Source organism: Chrysemys picta, chromosome 4 (assembly GCF_011386835.1).
Source record: "Chrysemys picta bellii isolate R12L10 chromosome 4, ASM1138683v2, whole genome shotgun sequence".
NCBI lineage: Eukaryota > Metazoa > Chordata > Testudines > Emydidae > Chrysemys > Chrysemys picta.
In genome coordinates, this window is record NC_088794.1 from 31,126,506 (window position 1) to 31,146,120 (window position 19,615).

The 19,615-nt window shown below is 46.3% G+C and overlaps 1 protein-coding gene across 5 annotated transcripts in view; it reads right to left on the reverse strand.

Annotated features, from left to right (window-relative positions):
• The window catches only part of EPS8L2 (EPS8 signaling adaptor L2), a 139,059-nt gene that overhangs the window by 114,599 nt on the left and 4,845 nt on the right, over positions 1-19,615 (reverse strand). For 2 of the 5 annotated variants that reach the window (XM_065591931.1, XM_024111416.3), the window contains exon 1: positions 7,608-7,728. The exons of 1 other annotated variant lie outside the window; for it this stretch is intronic. The gene's annotated coding sequence lies outside the window, so the exon portion shown is untranslated. Of the gene's footprint in view, positions 1-7,394; positions 7,784-19,615 lie in introns of those variants that run through there. 2 more of the 5 variants (XM_008174910.4, XM_024111417.3) reach the window with 2 other exon arrangements.

The window sequence follows — 19,615 nt, forward strand, 5'->3', positions numbered from 1 at the left end:
GTAGCTGTGATCACAACACCGTGCATTTTGGTCTCTGTCCTGCTAAATCTGTTCCTGCCCAGTTTTAGTTCTCTTGAGTCTCAGTTGGCTGGGTTGCTGCTTATTGCAGCTAATTAAGCTTTTGTTTTGTTTTGTTTTTTGTTTTGTTTTGTTTTTTAAAGCAGCTGTGACCAGCAGGAGTAATTAACCTTTGGATGTTTTCTTCAATGTTCAGCCTTAACTGAGATTGGTCAGTGAACTGAAATCAGTGCCCTCAGGCTTTTGTGACATGTTTACTCTTCCCGCCTCATTTCCAGGGCCAAAAACCACTTTATCCACATTCCTTACATGCCAGCCTACTTCAGGTTTAATTTGAATCACACGGGGTACTGCCTGGAACTACAAGATATTGCCTGATTGCAGCAAATCTGGATCTGGATACCAGCCCTGACTCTCCTCTCACTAGCATTGGTTTTGCACGGATGTAAAACTATAAGACCAGATCTTCAGCTGACATGAGTTGGTGCAGTTCCATTGGAGCCATGCTGAGGCTCTGATGCATAGATTTCAATGAAGTGACTCCTGGTTTATATCACCATGAGAGAGAGATCAGGCCTGCTGATTCCACCCACCATGAAAATTTGGAGGTGTGCAGATACGGGATTTTCTATCAGCCCATTATAGAAACGGGGACTATCCAGTAGTGGGTCTGAATTTGGGGACAGATTTCAAACCCTCCTTGAAGTCAATGGGACTATTCACACACTAAAAGTTAAGAACGTGCTTCAGTGCTTTTCTGGATCAAAGCCTAAATCCCCAGGGAACCACACTGACATCTATGGGCCTGATTCGAATCTCACATTGGTGTAAATCTGGGTCAACTCCGCTGAAGTCCATGTAACTGAGATCAGAGTTTGGCCCTTTGGAGTTGCACTGGGGATAAATCAGCATAGACTGTGGCCCACAATATTGATCAGAGAGGCCTTGACTATGCTAAGCACCACCACCTGCCATCAGTACGTGAATTCCTTAGTTCCATCAGGTTAGTATCAGAAATATTAAAGTGAGGACGTGAAGGGATCTCAGAGAAGTCCCACTTGCAGCAATTATCAGGGAGGAAGAAAGTAGTCTGATGGGTTAAGAAAATACACTCATGAAGTCAATAGAGCTGGGCTATTGAGGCAGGATCCAGATTGTTTAGGCTGAAGGCTGACTTGGGGGAGAGTTAAGGTTTGGCGTCACTAACCCAGAAACCTTGTGAGATCAATTATTTGTGTGAGTTTTCTGCCACCTAGGGCAAAAGATTCACGATAGCAGGAGCTGTCGGGACACTTAAGCTGCATCTGAATGGAATCATTACAGTGGCTCTGGCTTTGGATCTAAACAGGAACCAAAACCACTGGGGCACATTTGGATGCTGGGATCTCACGCCAAACCTCCTATCACTCAACTTCCATAAAATTCAAAGATGGTCCAGCTTTGGCCCATGTCAATCGTTCATAAACACAGCACTTTTGTTCCTTCTACCAATGAAAACCATTGTAATGATCGTCTTGAGTTGTAATGTCGTCCTTGCTACAAAGTGTGACTCAGGGACTCTTACTCTGAGGGAACGTCTATACTTACCTGCTGGTTCGGTGGCAAGCAATTGATCTTCTGGGATCGATCCCGGAAGTGCTCGCCGTCGACGCCGGTACTCCTGCTCCGCGAGAGGAGTACGTGGAGTCGACGGAGGAGCCTGCCTGCCGCGTCTGGACCCGCGGTAAGTACCCTTAAGTTCGAACTAAGATACTTCAGCTACGTTATTCACGTAACTGAAGTTGCGTATCTTAGTTCGAACTGGGGGCTTAGTGTGGACCAGCCCTTAAGCTCCAAGACGATTCCCATTCAGCTGTCCTTGGCAAAAGGAAGATTGTCTAGAGTAGGATGTAAACTGTGCTGGTTATGGGGAGTGTTGGTATGGAGGACTGTGCCTTTCCATTAGCGCCTTTCTTCCTATGGAGAGTATTTCTCTTTCGGAGTTACACAGCACTGGTGAATTTCACTGCTGGATGGATGGTACTTTGGTTTACTGCCATGCAAATGGACTGCACTTTACCCCTTGTGGGATATAAATCTGGACAATTTGGGACTGATAAGGCAATAAACAACTGAGAAAAAGAAAACAGGAAGAAATAATTCAAAGAAAATAAGAGACTGTTTTGAGCTGATACCAAATTGGGGTCCAGAATGAAGGAGAAATTTGCTGTCCCCCTTGAGAATTTGCATTGAAAGAACAAATCCTAATGAAGCCTGTAATATTCTTATTAGTGCCATATCTAGCTGGGTGCATTTCTTATTAGCTCTAGTGGGAGTTGCACTCTTATGCAAAGGCTGTAATTGGTCCCTGTGGTTTAAAATCCAGATTTTCCGCTGTGTCAAAGCAGCTGTATGCTGCTCCACCAGGGCAAAGCTCCCCTAAAGCCTCTTTAACTGGCCACAGAAGGATTCCACCCCCAGCACTGTAGGAGAAATCTTGCCAACTCCTCCAGGCAGCCCATGTGGGGAGATGGTTGGGGAAAAAGGAGCATGGCTAGGATACCCCTTCACCCTTAATGATTCCTAGTTGCCATAGCAACAGCTGTTGTAATTCACACCTGTGGGCCAGCGCAGAGCAGCCCCCCCCCACACACACTTTTTCTAGCCCTACTTGGGTTAGATGCACTATTCTAATACATGTTTTAAGCAAACATAGGGTCAAGACAGTTTGCCTGGCTGCTGTGGAGAGCAGAGCTGCTCCTAGAGACATACAGAGCATGTGGCAGGCAGACCCAAGCGTTCGAAGCAGGGAGGCTGAGAGCTACAGCAATGAAGTCATTATTTTTCTTTTTCAGCCAGTGAGAAGGTGGGAGGACTGGGAGCAGCAGGAGTTGAGTGACCCGCATTTTCATGGTGGAAAGCCCCGTCAGCTGTAGCTGGTGTGGGAGCAGGGCACGGTTCTGGTGGGGTGTCCGGAAAGCACGGGCAGGAGGATTTTGGCAGCACTTTAGCTGGGGCAGGCAGGGGGTTCGCTAGAGAGCCTTGGAGAGGACAGCATGACAAGTCTGAGGTACAGATGACTTAGCCTGGCTGCGGTCAGTTTCACTGGCTTAACTAGCTAGAGGCTCCACCACACAAGTATGTAAGTGTTGGAAACAACTGGGACAAAACACCTATTGTTGTAGAATAACCTGGACAAGCCTGAAAGTAGGGCCATTCCCTTCTCTCAGGGATACATCATTTGCCTAAGTGGGAGACCAACAGGGCCTGATCTCAAGCCCATTGAAGTCAAATGGAGTCTTCCCATGTGGACGCAACAGGAGCCTGCTGGTGGGAGGAGCAGACTGAGGAAACTGGTGTCCCTAACCAAGAACTGTATTTCCTCTGAAAACATCAGACTCGCACTGGTGAGGAGAGCATCACAGAATGAGCAGCCTCCTTTGCCTCGGAAAATACACCCATTGCTCTTCCTATGTGACTTTTGCTAGCAGGGTGTTAGCATGGCTGGTGTGGACAGGAACAGTTTTTCTGAGAATCATGGTATGGAATAATGACCCCCCTACCCTGTAGTCCAGAGCATGGTTTATAACGAGGCTGTCAGAAAAAATATTCCCATCCCCACAAGCTAAGGAAATGTTTCTAGAGCTCTGCTAGGAACAAGCCTGTTTCAGTAGTGGGGTTGTGAACACTGATGAGCTGTAGCCTGGGTGGAGCCTAAGTGCATTCATTATGCAACCAAAACTAACTGTGTGAGGCTTCCAAATTGTTGTGCTACATGGACACTTTGAGGGCAGATTATTTCCCTTTTTTAGTTGTGATTCCTACTCATTTATTCAGATAACCTGGGGAAGAGAACAGGTCGTCTTATCCTCTGCATCATGCGTCTCACCAAAAGAGGATTACAAATCACTCTGCCACCGAAGAGGTGCATAATGTGAATGGAAACCTTTTGCCTCCCTTCAAAGGGAAAAGCTTTCCATTTGCATACAAATCTGCCTAGCAAAAGTGGCCTTTTCTGTGCAGTATCAGGACAATCAGAGTTGCATGCATTACCGGCTCCCTAAGGTGCTCCAATTAAAAGTTAAACTCCCTGTTTGTAGTGACTAGCCGTCTTAGGGATTGGTAATAGGATATATTTGCCCTAAGGTTGTCTGTTCAAATCCAGTGCAGGTAGGGTGAATTGTTGTCACCCCCTTAAATATATATGAAAGACACACGAAATGTCTCAGTCCAGCTTCCAGTGGACAAGTGTCCACCCCACCACCACTGACCCTAAAATGCATCTCGACAGAGAGGCCAATGATTGAATGGGTCTGGAGACTCAAACTCCCCTCTATCCTCTAGCAGTGGCAACGCCCAGAGATAAGATAAATAGGCCACATGGTCATGTGGGTAGGGCACTGGACTGGGAGTCAGGAGCCAAAGTTTGTTCCCAGCTTGGCCTCAGATTGCATAATGTCTAGCTCATTCTTGGCTGGGGTCCAGAGTCCCTGCTGTAATATAGGTGGGGTAGTGTTTGGGAGCTTCCACGACCTATTCTGTGGCTAGAGAATTTCAGATTAGCGGCAGCATAATCATATGCATGTTGTTTATGAAAGCTTTTCAATAAGGCTTCTTATTACAGATGAGTAGAATGGGAGAGGAAGAAAGAGGTATCTCAAAGATCAGGTGAGAGGTTTTGAAGGCTCTTAGCAAACTGCCCATATTACTAGCTATCTATCTAATGAACATGGGTCAAACAAGATCTGATGTGGATACCTTGGCAAAGGAGTGATGTTGCAGTGTTAGATATGCTATGCACTGCCATTGTGACATCATTCCAGGAAGAACAGTTGCAAAGGTTGGGCCATTTGGGTGTCTTTTATTGCAGGGTGGGAAATAATCCCTGGCTGTGATGTTATTCCAGAAAGTCCATGGTCTTTCAAAGGCACAGCCTCTGGGGACCGTTTGTCAGAGGAGATGTTTGGAAGACTGGCAGGTTTGTGTTGGGTAGAATCAGCAGGTAGTGGATAGCTTTATTACAGATCACGCTGAAATTATAAATTTGTGCAAGGTGTGAGTCAGGGCAGAATTTGGCCTTGTGCTAGGAGAAAATGGTTGTCAACAAAACCACTTAACCTTCCCGGAATCAGCATTCACAGGAGAGAGAGAGAGAGACCAGGATGTGGGGGAGAGAGGGAGCAGAGAGAGGGAGAAAGGAAAAGAGACAGACAGGAGGACATAGCTGAGGGATCCAGCCCTGAGAGAATCATCCAGGCAATAATTCTGTGAGATTAAATTTTCACTCCCCTGCCCCCCACCCCCGCATCCCAATGTGGGATTTTTTTTTTCATGCCCCAGAATAGTTAATTGATCACACATAGTGCTCTGAGTTGTTTCCTATGGACATTCCTCAACCCCACCTCCACACACACTGACAATACATAGATATATTTCACTTTTTCCTTAATCTGACAAAACCTCTGGAATATTTTTGGAAGCGTTTGGGGCCTTTAGAACTGTGGGGCCTCTTAAATTTCCCTCATCCCTAATAAGAAACCTGGACAGTCACAAGCCCATCTAAAGGGTACTCACCTTTGCAACGCACAAAGGAAAGTGATTTGTCCGATCCAGGGGTCAGATCCTCAGCTGGAGCAAATTGGCATAGCTCAATTCACTACCACAGCTGACTTATACCCATAGCAGATTCTGCGTAGTCTGTTCCTTTAGCGTAGGTTCAGCTTTCGAGTGTTATACTACAAAACCTAATGATCGAAGCTTTAATATGTCAGACAAATAATCATGCACCTGCATTAAGCAACACCTGGCACTAGTAAGTAAACCCTCATCCCAGTCAATCACGTTAAGGTTTGTACAGTGCCTAGTGTAATGGAGGAGCAGGTCCATGACTGGGGCTCCTAGGCCCTACCACTATACAAATAATATTAAAGTATCCCCATGTGGTTTCCAGTGCAGTTTGGTTCCACTTTATCATAAAGACCAACCTATACTAGACAACCAGTTTTGGACACCAGCTGAGGATCAGGTTCAGGTCTGACCGCAAATCTAAGATGGTAATTAAATAATTTATATTACTCTAAATGTCTCTTGTTTAAATGAGAACAATATGCCGCCCGGCATGGCAGTTTCTACTGCATTTATTTGCATTTCCATAGCAAAGTCCGTGGCTTTCAATCTCCTTTTTTATGACCAGAGCCTTTTAAAAAGGCCCATACCTCCAAAGAGCTTAGTTATCAGGGTCTCTTTTTCTACTGAACCATTCTTTTCTGTGCCCAAGCATATCACTTGATCACACAACTAAATGAAACTTTGAACACACAACTGCAAGCTTTACTGAGGAATTCTTGGAGCCCATATTAACTGTATTTTGTTTGGCACTAAGAAGGCTCACAGATAACTTCTCAGGTGGTGGACAGCAGTAGCTCCATTGACTTCAATACAGGTAGGACAGTTTACACCAGTCGAGGATCTGGCCCTCTCACTACAATTGCTTTCCCTGACATGGAAACTGGCCTCACTGCGGGGCAAACCCTGCAGTGGCAGCTCAGTGACTGCAATATGATTTTTGAATGAGCAAGAACTGAAGGATCTGTCCCTGTTTAATCTTCCAGACAGTTCTTGGAACATTTTCAAAGCAGCCCAGCAGAGGCAGAATCACATGGAATAGCCCTAATTATAGGAGATGTAGCATCGTATTTTACTGCCTGATTGTTTCACAATATGAGGAATAATTCCCAGAGTTTAGAAATACCATCAGTCAACACTTCAAAGAAATCTAGTCTCGCCAAATGTCCCCCTGAGGACATTTAACATCCAAATAAGCAAAACGGGGAGAGTATACAGACAATCTCTCTTGCTACAGGTATAGAATGAAAGATTTCAGGGAGCCTGCACAGTCATGAGTGAGCCCTGCCGCTCAGAAATTACCCCCACTAGATTTTTAAGTACGGTGTAAAATTGTGTGCTGTGGGACGACCCAGCAAACCAGCAAGTAGGAAAGGACCCAAATATGAAACAGGGAAAATTCCTTCCAACTTCTCCGGAGAGGAGGAAACCCCAACGTTTGTTTGCAAACAAACAGCGACACAAAAATACAATCTTCAGATTTCATTAAAAAGCCTCTTCTCTGCCAAACAGCCATCCCCTGCCAAGAAAGTGCCACCTACTGGAGGTAGGACACTGGGCAGGAAAGGGCGTGAAAAGGAAAACACTGGAAAATTTGATGCTTTTTCCTTCTTTAGAGAAATCCCTCTCTTTAATGTCTCCCAGCACTAAATTCTTACAACCTTTCCCTGCCCCAAACGCACACGCTTCCCCAGCTGCATGGCCCCATTCTTTGAAGTAGGCACATGTCACAGAGAATAATGGACTGTGGAGAACTAAGAGGTGAGACTTACCAGTGCTGAGAAGCCTCTGCTGTTTCCTGGTCTTTATTTCCTCTCCCAGTTAGCTGTGCCCTGTTAGGGAAGTCCTGCTGCCATTCTCAGCACACCAGGAGCCCCTCTGCTTTTCCCTCAGCAAAGTGCTTTGGCTGATGTGGATGCAGCCCCAGTGTCCCAGAGGCTTTTAGCTGAATAGTTTAACAGAGAAGGAGGGAAGGGGGAACCCACCTAATTTTCCAGGGTGGCTCCTTTTTATAGTCACTCTGCCCCTGTCTTCCACTTTAGTCTCCCGAGCTTCACTGAGAGCAGGTGGCGTCTGGGCAGTGGAGGAACAGCACAGGGAGGGGAGGGCTGGGAGGCAGGGAGAGGTGGAGCCACAACCAGACAACAGGTTACTGTGTAACTAGGAGCTTGAGGCTGTCAGGCTGCATCCCTGGAGCTGCCTCCAGTGCTGGGCGCCTCTGCTGACACCTGGCGCAGCAGGTGGGGGGGAGGGGGGCAGAGCTCCATGCTGCCTGGGCTAAGGGCAGGGAGGACTTTGGGGTGGGCATTATTTCTGTTTTCTGTCATCTGGGAAGATTTGGGCAGCGGGGGCGGTAGAGAAGGAGGAGGGGAAATTACTGACCTGGCAGTTCAGTGGGGGGAACAAGGCGCCTTTTGTGAAGCATGAGCCACCTCTCTCAGGCTTTCCATTGGCTCACAGGCTCACTCTGTCTACCTAGGTGTTTTTTCCTGCTTGGGTAATTAAGGGCCTCCCTGTCTTGGCATCTTCAATGTGGAAATTTGCAGTGAGGCAGAGGATGTGGACAAATAGCCTCCGTCTTGGGCAAATGCACACAGGGCCTGATGCAAAGCCTATTGAAGTCAAGGGGTAGATATGAAGTGCAGGGAGGAAAGGGATGATTCTACTGTTAGCTAGTTTTGTGCATTGAAATCAATGGGTTTACACGGGCGGCTTGGGCTCCCAATCGCTGTTCCAGCTTCACTGCTGTGTTAGTGTTCCATACAAGATGAACGAGCACTAGTAATAGCACCTCCTCCTAAGCATATGGGAGCCAGCAGGGGGCCTGACCCCAGTCCTTGCACACCCCTCTCATACCACCTAGAGACACATTCTGCTCTCACTTTGCATTTACACTGGCATAACTAACTTCAGTGGAGTTACTCCAGATTTACACCCATGTAAATGAGAGTGGGATCAGGTCCCTATTGAGTTAATTGAGAATTCTGGGTGAACAAGGAATGCCAGATCAGGTCAGGAGAGAGTTTTTGGAGACATGCGATTCCCTCAACTCCTACTCTATGGACACGGAGGATCAATCCACCATGACTGTTGAAGGGCTGATGGCACCAAGCAGAACACTTGGGAAAACCACTTTAGTAACTGTTCTGCTTATAGGTGACTATTTTCAGGGTTCATTAAATCTGTGGTTGGAAGGAAGGGAAATGAAATGCTTGGCTGGACAGATGAAGGATTTTTTTTTTAAGTGTTTACTGGGCAAGATTTTAAGGGCATCAGGGTATATATTACTGCACCATTGGGAAGTTTGTGTATTCTCATGTTTCGGAAGTGGCACCTGCTCAGGCTCTGATCCTGGAAACTCTTCCATACATCCTAATCTTTAGGCCTGGTTTACATCTAAAACTTAGGTCAAACTAGCTACATCTCTCAGGGGCGTGAACATTTTTTCACACCCCTGAGCAACACAGTTAAACTGACCTAAGCCCCCATATAGACTCCGCTAGATTGATTGAATAATTCATCTGTTGACCTAGCTACCACCTCTTGAGGGGGTAGATTTACTACAGCAACAGAAAACACCCCTTCTGTCACTGTAGCAAGTCTGTACGTACAGGGCTACAGCAGCACAGCTTGTAGACATGGCCTGAGTTTTATGAGAAGTCCCATTGGTTTCAATATAGTTAAGGCTTAAATAGCCCACTTTACAAAAAATGGGACATATTCCTGTCTCCATCTGTCTGGTGGGGAAACCAAGGCAGAGAGTAGTTGTCAAAGGTTATATAATGAGTCAGTTCTAGAGGTGGAACTAGAACCCAGGTCTCTGTACTGCAGGTAGAACTTTTCTTATGTTCCGGGAGAGGGATTCCTTTGGAAACCAAAACGTCCCTTCAAATTTTACAGTGTTCCTCCTCTTCTTTAAAGGCCGGGGAGATCCTTAAAGGATGGTACAAGGCACTCCCCTCCCATCATGGGCAGACAATGCTTACCCTGAAACTGTGCGTCTGTTACTGGGCTATTCTGATGTATCTTTTGGCAAGATAGGAAGAGAGGACATGTGAATTGTGCTTTGGGGTCCTCGAAGAGAGGGTGCCAATCTCGCATGCTGAGCTCCATTTGGAAAATCTGGGCACTTATTTTGGTGTCTGAATGGGACCGAACTCTGGGAAATCTGGTTCTATATTTGTAAACTATTATTACTTTAAAAGAAGTGTCTCTGTACCTTCCCTACCAAGTCTCTCATTTCAGTTATGCAATAACACACTATTTGAAGATATTGCCACCAGCTGAGGGGCTGGTCAGTTCATACTGGCAACTTACCCAAACCATGTATAATGGGGACCGAGTGTTGACACAAATTCCATGATACCACACACCTTTCTTGCAGTCGGGAAACAGATGAGCAAAGGATTTGTGCCAATTCACTGGTGTGGTAGTAACAGCTTGAGCTCCTGGGGTCCAATCTTGTCACACAGTGTTTTCCTGCCCTGCATGTTACGGGAGGGGACTTGATTTTCAGCTTTCTACCTTGCATATGTGCAGTACTACCTGGAGAGGAAACGCCCCTGCTGAGTTCTCACCAGTGGAATGTCGCACGACAAGGTGCACACAGCGAGGCTGGACTGATAGAGATCCAGTTTACTGAATGACAGTTATCGTTTTAGAAGCCCGGCTTTAGCAGAAGAATATCCTCTTTCACCACCAATACAAATAGTGATACATACCTTGTGTGTGTGTGTGTGTATATAAGACACACAATGATTCCTTTATTTTTCTAAAAAATGCTTCGTAAACCCTATATGTATTACAACACCATTAAAATGAAACCACCCCTAGGGTGGAGGGCAAGAGGCGGATAGATATTAACCACCACATATAACAGGGAGGGGACGGCTTAGACAGCTCACTGGAAAGAGCCTCTACTCTTTTATGAAAAGTATCTTGGGATCTTTAATCTCGCCCAGAAAGTGAGTAGGACCTCCTGGTTTAAGATTTCACACACAAGGTCCTTTCTCAGTAACTGTATTATGTACCTTTGACATACTTCAGAGTGATTAATGGCTGAGTTGACCTTCCCAGGATGCAAACCTGTAGTTTCAGGGATTCTAGGGACAACACACCTTAATCTTAATGTACTAAGATATCCCATTCTGGCTGCATATGTGTGATGTTCTGTACCTACATCCCCCATATTCATCCTTATGATTGTGTGGTATCCAATGCAAAGTTTGTCATGTCAGCTGTCTGCAGAAGGCTCATGATGCACTGAGCATTGTTGTTATAGTGATGTTATAGTAATTGTTGTTACAGTAATGTTATAGGTTGTAATTTCATATATATATATATATAGTTAAGAGGCTGAAAATGTGTCCTCATGGCTTAAAGCAAGCCCAGGCAAAAACTGTCCAGAGCAGAGGGGCAGTTCACACCTCATCAGGGCATGTATGGGACAAACCCAGCCCAGCCTCACAGAAACAAAGGACACTGGCTTAGGCAACAACAAAGGATCTGTTGGACTCTTGAGTGAATCACCCCCCTTCCCTTGGTCAGTAGGGACTACAATGAGGTAATGCTCACCTGACTCTGAAGTGGGGGGGAGGCCAAAGCCAAGAGGGAAGAAATAACATGATAAAAGGGAGAGATGTTTGCCATGCTCCTCCTCTCTCTTCCACCTCCATCTGCAGACATCACCACAAAGCAACTGAAGTGTTGATCAAAGGGGAGAGCCTGGCTGAAGGGCAACCAGTCACCCTGTGGTGAGAAGCATCTAAGTTTGTAAGGGCACTGGAAGTGTTAAGATCAAATTAGAATGCGTTTTGCTGTTTCATTTGACCAAATCTGACTTGTTGTGCTTTGACTTATAATCACTCAAAATCTTTTATAGTTAATAGATTTGTTTGTTTATTTTATCTGAAGCAGTGCATTTGGTTTAAAGTGTGTCAGAGATTCCCCTTGGGATAACAAGCCTGGTGCATATCAATTTATTTGTTAAATTGACAAACTTATATAAGCTTGCAGTGTCCAGCGGGCATAACTGGACACTGCAAGACGGAGGTTCCTGGGGTTGTGTCCAGGACCGGATATATTGGCTAGTGTCATTCGGTTGCACAATCCACGGAGCAACTTACATGCCAAAGGCAAAGCAGAATAAGGCTGGCTCCCAGAGTCAAGGATTGGAGTAACCTAGCGGATCACGGGTCTGGATAACACCAGGGAAACATCACGCTATGCTACACATAAATTATGGAAATAGCCACATGGTTCACTATGAAATGCTATATCCTATGAGAGTGGTTCTCAACCAGGGGTCCGGGGCCCCCTGGTGGGGCCACAACTGGGTTTCAGGGGGGCCGCCAAGCGGGGCCAGCATGAGATTTGCTAGGGTCCAGGGCAGAAAGCTGAAGCCCCACCTCATGGGGCTGAAGCCTGGGGCCCCAAGCCCTGCCACCATTGGGCTGAAGCTGAAGCCTGAGCACCTTAGCTTTATGGTGCCCCCCGTGGCATGGGGCTCCGGACAGTTGTCCCGCTTGCTACCCCCCAATGCTGGTCCTGGCTTTTATATGCAGAAAAACCGTTGCTGTGGCACAAGTGGGCTGTGGAGTTTTTATAGCGTGTTGGGGGGGCCTTGGAAAGGAAAAGGTTGAGAACCCCTGTCCTATGGGAAAAGGTACATGGCTTTAGGCTATCAGTATAGACTCCTGAGAGTGCCACTACCCTGGTAAATAATGAGTGTTTAGCCTAAAGGAAAAGGAAAGGGATTGAAAACTGGAAGGGCAAGGAGTGACTTAGAGGATTAGGAAGTAGTCTAAGGGCCTGATCCAACCTCAGTTGAAGTCAGTGGGACTCTTTCCACGATTTTGGTGGGCTTTGGATTGTGCCCTAATGCCAGAGCTGGAAATAATCAGCACATTGTGTATCAGCAAAGTCAAGAATGTGACAGCTTTGATTGTCCACCTCCAGTGGTATAAACCAGAAAATGATCACTAAGCACAGAGGAGAGTTTGGGGCTTGGGGGGGGGAGAGGCGGGCAGGCAGTTCATACCTGCATGAAATGAAATGAACTCCAGTTAAGCATGAAGGGGCAAGAGGGTAATGTAAACCTGTATCAGACAATTGTATAGAAAAGGTAGAGAGGGTGAATTGCAGTGGCCATTCTCTTATTACAAGGGGACATTTAATTAAACGAAAGGCACCAAATTTAAATTGAAGAAAAGAAAGGCTTTTCCACACAATCAACAGTTAACCTGTGGAACTGACCACCACAAACCATTGAGGCCAAGTTCTTGGTGGGACTCAAAAAGGGATTAGAGACTTGTATGGCTAATAAGAACATCCAGAGCTAGAATAGTAAATATTAAAAAAAAAAAAAAAAAACCAAGAGTTTGGGCAGGGATAAAAACCCTCCTGCTTTATGGCAGGAGCCATCCTCGAACTATTAGCGCTTAGGAGGGAACAGTCCCACTTGGGGCAGGTTATCCCATAGCTCCTGAGTGCAGGGTTTCTTGCACCTTCCTCTTAAGCAACTGGTGCTGCCTACGGTCAGAGCATGTCTGCACTGGAAAGTAAAGGTGTGTTTGTAATGTAGGTAGGCATACCGATGCTGGCTTTAATCTAGCAAGCTTGGCTACCTGATGGCAGCATGGGCTTTAGCATAGACTAGCAACCAGGGCCCTAGCAGGCTTCTCAGGTTGCTAGTCCATGCTGAAGCCCGAGATGCTGCATTTTTGCTACTATTGTTACTCCTGCTAGCTAGTTTAACTGGGTTCTGGACTAGGTTGGCCCTGGTCTGCTCTGGTATGGCAATTCCTATGTTCCTACAAATAAAGTGTACTAAATTCCCGCAGGCAGATAAACACAAATCTTGCTTTGTTGTGGATAAAGCAGCTGATGAGTTCTTGAGGAATGCAGAGCTTTGTTTGTATTTCATTTTTCAGTTTTATTATTGCTTGCAAACGAAGGCAGCCCATGAAACAATAAGGCCCGAAATATCTTTCCAAAATCTCTCTCAGTGCTAAATCCCTGGAGGCTAACTTGCTTCTAGGTATTGGTTGTTTCATGCTGGCAGCAAACACCCCAGGATGGCTTGAGAACAAAGGCCTTTTCCCTGCAGCATAAACAACACCCAACACTCAATCTAAGTGTCTTAAAATATGCGTTCCTCTTCATTTTTAAGGCAGTTTTCACCACACTTGCTCGGCCTGTTTCAGAAGGGTTGGCCCTTATAATTATACATGCTAGCAGGCTTGTACATTTGTAAATATTATCAGTGGCTTGATTATGCCATGCCCATGCTCCAGACAGTGAGAACAGATCAAAAAGGGTGTTACTGCTTAGAAAGATGTTCTGAGGTGAGGGGCCTGGTCCTCAATAGTAATTTATATGAGTGCAAAGATATACCTATGTCACAGAACTGGAAGGGACCCTGAAAGGTCATTGAGTCTACCCCCCTGCCTTCACTAGCAGGACCAAGTACTGATTTTACCCAAGATCCCTAAGTGGCCCCCTTAAGGATTGAACTCACAACCCTGGGTTTAGTAGGCCAATGCTCAAACCACTGGGCTATCCCTCCCCTGGTAGGTATAAAATGCCAGCATGTCAGAATGGTAGCATTTTACACCCAGTTTGCATTGGTGTAAATGAGACAGCTCAAGGGCAGTGGAGAATCAAGCCCTAGGAGTATTTAGGAAGGCAGTGGCTACAGTGGCCTACACTGTAGGCTACAGTTTTCTTCCTTATGCTGATTTCCTTGATGAGGCGGAATTCTGGCATGTGACAGGCTGGCTGAATCAGGAAAGGTGTTTAACTACCACTGTGGTCTGCTTTGTTGTAAAATAGCAAAGTAAATGGGAACGTCCTAACTCTTCAAGGGCCAAACAGAAGCATAGCCGGATTTATGAGTGCTACAGTGACACAGCTGCGGTGCTGTAGTTATGCCACTGTCGCTCCCATAGTGTAGACGCCTCCTATGCTGAAAGAAGGTGGTTTTCCATCACTGCAGGACAGTAATCCACCTCCCTGAGTGGCTGTAATTAGGTTGGCAGATGAATTCTCCCATCGACCTACCCATGTCTACACCGGGGGTTAGCTTGGCTTAGCTACAGCCCTCAGGGGTGTGAATTTTTCACACCCAAGAACCATAGCTATGTCGACCTAACTTTTAAGTATAGACCAGGCCTGTTACTGGGCTTTCTGCAACCAAAGTAAAGGTATAAAGCAAAACTTGTGAGCCCAGTCCAGAGAAGAGATCTAAAGTATGGCTCCCAGCAGCCGGGGCCAGAGAATCAGAGACCCCTATCTGTGCTCTCCTGGTTCTCCACTCATCTCTAGCCTTTTCCTTAGAGTTCATTCCTCCCTAATTCTCAGTCAGACTCTGGTCTCAACTCCTTATAGCATGTCTGCCAGGTATTGTGCTAGAGGGGCTGTGACCCAAGGACTCCATGCCAACTGGCAGAGGGCACAGGGTACAAAGGGGAACAGGGATCCCATGGGTTCATCAAAAGGGGTCATGTAAGATCTGTGCTGAAAAGCCTGTGTTACACCGATCATCATAATCATTGTGAATGTACAGAAAATGTGTGAGGAGTTATATAGGTATATACTAGAAATTAAGTTCTCTAGGTCTGTAGTTAAAAGCAGGTTACTTAAATGTAGTTTGTCTTGAGACAAACTTTTCTCAGCAGGGCATGGGAGACACTTATCTCCATGATGGACCACTGTGTATTGTATGTCATACAGTAGGAGTCTATTAGCATACTAAAAATGCTAATGAAGAGCTAGTAGAGACTTCAAAAGGAAACTAACAGGAAGAGGTAAACAGCAGGTGAAAGACCCTAGTTTAAGGTGAACATCAAAGGTTTGTTCTGGTATATTTGGCAGTGCAGAGGGACACCCTGGCACCATTTAGCTAGGAAATAACCTGGCAGTGGGTTTGCTTCATGAAAAAGAGATCTCAGCCAGGCTTGGCTGAAAACACTGGAAAGAAGTTTGGGAGAGAGAATCTGCTTTAGATAGGTTAGCTTGGTTAGGTTTAGTCTCTAGAATGCGTGGTATGATTTTGTTTTATATTTAACCATTTGTCCCCATCTCTCACTTTGGTTTTTATTTGAATCTTTATTCTTTCTTCAACAAACTTCCTTTTGTTTTATAATTGAATTCAAGTGCTGTGCATAATGGTATAAGGTAAAGCAGTGAACTGTGGTATGCTGTTCCTTTGGGAACAGAGGATGTGGGATTTCTGTGGGTATCCAGTGATCAGGGGCTGGAGACCACACAGGGACACTTCAAAGAGACCTGGGGGCTGAGGTGCATCTCTTGTCAACCTGCAAAAGTGAAGACAGGGTTGGTGTAGCCCAAAGGAGAGTGCCTGAGTGGCTGACAGGCTGGTTGTGTAAGGGAGCTAATACCCAGCTAGCACAGGTCAGACTCCATCATGCTGGAGGCAGGTGGTAACAAGGTGACTCACAGCCCTTTGTGTCCCGAGAAGCGACACTGGGGAATAGAAAATGAATTCCCTCAGCTGGACCAGCCCAGCTATTTGTAAATCCCTGCATTCAGGGAAGGCAACTGTTCTTCCTCTAAGTCAGAGGTGGGCAAACTATGGCCCGCGGGACCATCCTGCCCGGCCTTTGAGCTCCCGGCCGGGGAGGCTAGCCCCCGGTCCCTCCCCCGCTGCCATGCTGCTGTGTGGGCAGCGCTCTGGGTGGCGGGGCTGCGTGCTCCTGCAGGGCCGTGCAGCAGCGTGTCTGGCTCTGGCCGGGCGGCGCGGCAGCCAGACATGCTGCTCTGAGTGTCATGGTAAGGGGGTTGGGGGGACTGGATAAGGAGCAGGGTGTCCTGGGGGACAGGGAGCGGAGGATCTGGGGGGGGGCAGTCAGGGGACGGGGAATGGTGGGTTGGATAAGTGTGGGAGTCCCGGGAGGCCTGTCAGGGGGCGGGGATGTGGATAGGAATCGGGGCAGTCAGGGGACAGGGAGTGGGGGGGGAGGTTGGATAGGGGGTCGGGTCCCGGGGGGGGGCGGTTAGGGGTGGGGTGTCCCAGGAGGGGTGGTTAGGGGACAAGGAGCAGGGGGGGTTGGATGAGTTGGAGGTTGTGGGGGGGGGGGCAGTCAGGGGGTGGGAAGTGGGAGGGGTTGGATAGGGGGTGGGGGCCAGGCTGTTTGGGGAGGCACAGCCTTCCCTACCCACCCTCCATACAGTTTTGCAACCCCAGTGTGGCCCTCGGGCCAAAAAGTTTGCCCACCCTTGCTCTAAGTGGAGAGGGCTAATCCCCTCCCTGCCAACATCTGAATGGGGATTATATAACCTTTGGATCTTTTCCTCCTCTCCTTAACACTGCCCTTGGTCATTGCTGCATCCTCCTCCTCCTCACTGGCATTGCAACATCAGAGAGAAACCAGCTAACAGGTGACCTCAAGAGACTAACAGCTCTGACTAATGCCAGGCACAGTGCAAGTACAGAGTAAGCTTTCCCACCCAGTTCTGCTTGTGCACCTACTATATAACCCATGCCAGTCAGTTCCTAGACTTCTCCTGAGCAGACACAATTGTATGGTGATTTTGTGACATGGAGCGTCCATTAGGGATTAGGGGCCTGATCCAAAGCCCCTTGGTGCCAATGGGAAGACTCCCATTGACTTTGAGGGGGCTTTGGATCAGGCCCTATTTTGAAACCACCAGCTGCATTTGAAATGTTGACCTAAACAAGAAGATATGAACTTTGAACTCCAACACTGAATGCTAGTGAATTAAACCATTTGTCTCCCAGCCTCTAAGATCAGTCCCTTTTAAAGGTGCCCTGCAAAGGGGAAAACAGTTGGGCTTGTACACTCCTTTCTATCAAGTATCAGAGTAGCAGCCGTGTTAGTCTGTATCCGCAAAAAGAAGAACAGGAGTACTTGTGGCACCTTAGAGACTAACAAATTTATTAGAGCATAAGCTTTCGTGGACTACAGCCCACTTCTTCGGATGCATCTAATAAATTTGTTAGTCTCTAAGGTGCCACAAGTACTCCTGTTCTTCTTCTATCAAGTAGAAACTTTAACAAAAACAAACAAAAAAAACCCTTTCAGCTCCATAAAGAATATGAAAATAGCACAAGTGCCATTTCATCCTTTAGAGGGCACCTTTAAATCAGCAGAAATAAAGTCAAATATAGGAACCTGGCCAGCCTTTTTCCTATGTTTTTCTCCACTGACTCAGAGAGAGGACTTGCAGAGCCTGAGAGCTTGTCTGTCAGCATTATTTTTAACTGCAAATAAAATATATTAATCAAAACTTGGCTCCATCTAGTGAAAGACAGTATTGCCTTGTCCGCCACCCTTTCTGTTTAACAGGATATTCCTGTTTTGCTGTTGCTGGGATACTAGAGGAAATCCAAAATAGTCTCTCTCGCAATATAACTGTACATTGTGCTGTACAGCAGGTACAATGTACGAATAAAGATAACAAATTTCTGTCCCAAAGAGTTTAGTCTATGGCCCTGATCCTGAAAAGAGCTCCACACACAGGCAGTGATCTGCTTGGACAGAGCTCGTTGTAGGATTGAGTTTAAATATAGGAATGGGCACAGTCGCAATAGCAACGAGAGAGATGAGTGTGAGCATTATGGCTTGCTGGCTTCATGGAACCCATGAATTTTTTGAAGTGTGAGAGGGAGAGTGCTTGGCACATGCTACCCAGGAGATTGTTCAGTGCATGAGGGTGACATACAAGAGGGCATAAAAGCATAACTACTTAACATTCCATGGATGGTATAAATCCTCTAGTTCATATTGTCATCCAGAAACCCTGGTAATTTCACAGTTCCCTGGTACCAAAATTTTGCCCTACCCATGTGCAATTGAGGAGAAGCCTGGCTCTCAGGACTCCAGCACTTCTGTTTAAACATGCTTAAGCAATAACACATAACTTATGGAGAGAATGTCCCTCCCCTTGCTCTAGGCATCCACAATTTCAGGGTACAAATGAGTGAATGAGCTCAGGTAAAAGATGAGATGTGACGACTGCCGACTCACGAACATGGGCAGTGGATTGAGGCTGCACTAGCAAGACAGGAGAGAGGAGATGGTCGGACTTTTAACTCCGTCGTCACTAGCCTCCGACTTCTACAATCTCGTTCCTTCTCTCTCCGCCCGTAGCCAATATAATCAGTGAGATCAGCCTTTGACCCAGAGAGCTGGGTGTGCCAAGCTAATATTATTAATAGTGCAGTAGGGTTCAGAATCCCCCTCTGGAACATTAGACCCTGCTCTGAGTATTTGGTGCTGCTTGAGAGTTTAGGGCTTATCTATAAGGATAGTCACACTGGCTTAACTAAAGGTGTGAATTTAAATCAGTTTAGTTAAACTCCCATGTAGTCACTTATTTTGATTTAAGAATGGCTTCAATTCATCTTAAGTACATTGGGAACACGTTGAAGCTAAGCCAAAAATATACCCACTCTAACCAAATACGAGTGTCAACACAGGGGATTGCCCCGGTTTAACTACATCCGTGTGAGGGCGGGTCGACCAGGCCTTAATTGACTTCTTGGGTTATTAGTTTTCTTAAGTGTTACACTAGTTTCTTTCAGAGAGAATTTCAAAACAACTGACAGTCTGTACAGAGAATAATGCATAAAGGCAACAACGTATCATAGAACATTGTACTACAGATGTAGAGCCCATCTACATATATGGTGAAAAAGGTTGCAAAGAGCATGGAACACCAGGAAACACTGGATGGGTACTTTATCTGCACCAGAGGACACATGACTTCAGGCATTAATTGTGGGACTCAAGACAACACTTGGAAACAAGAGAACAAGTGTATTTAAATCATTAATGAAGTTAGACATTTGTTACCTCTACCTGGACTAGTATAATGTGCTCTATTTGCAGCTACCTGTTCAGACCACCAGAGGCAAGTAAAAGAGGGAAGCTAATACAGCAACTCCGAGTTAACTATAAGGTGTGCTATCCCTGTCTGCTCCAATATAGACAAGTAACTGTGGTTTTGT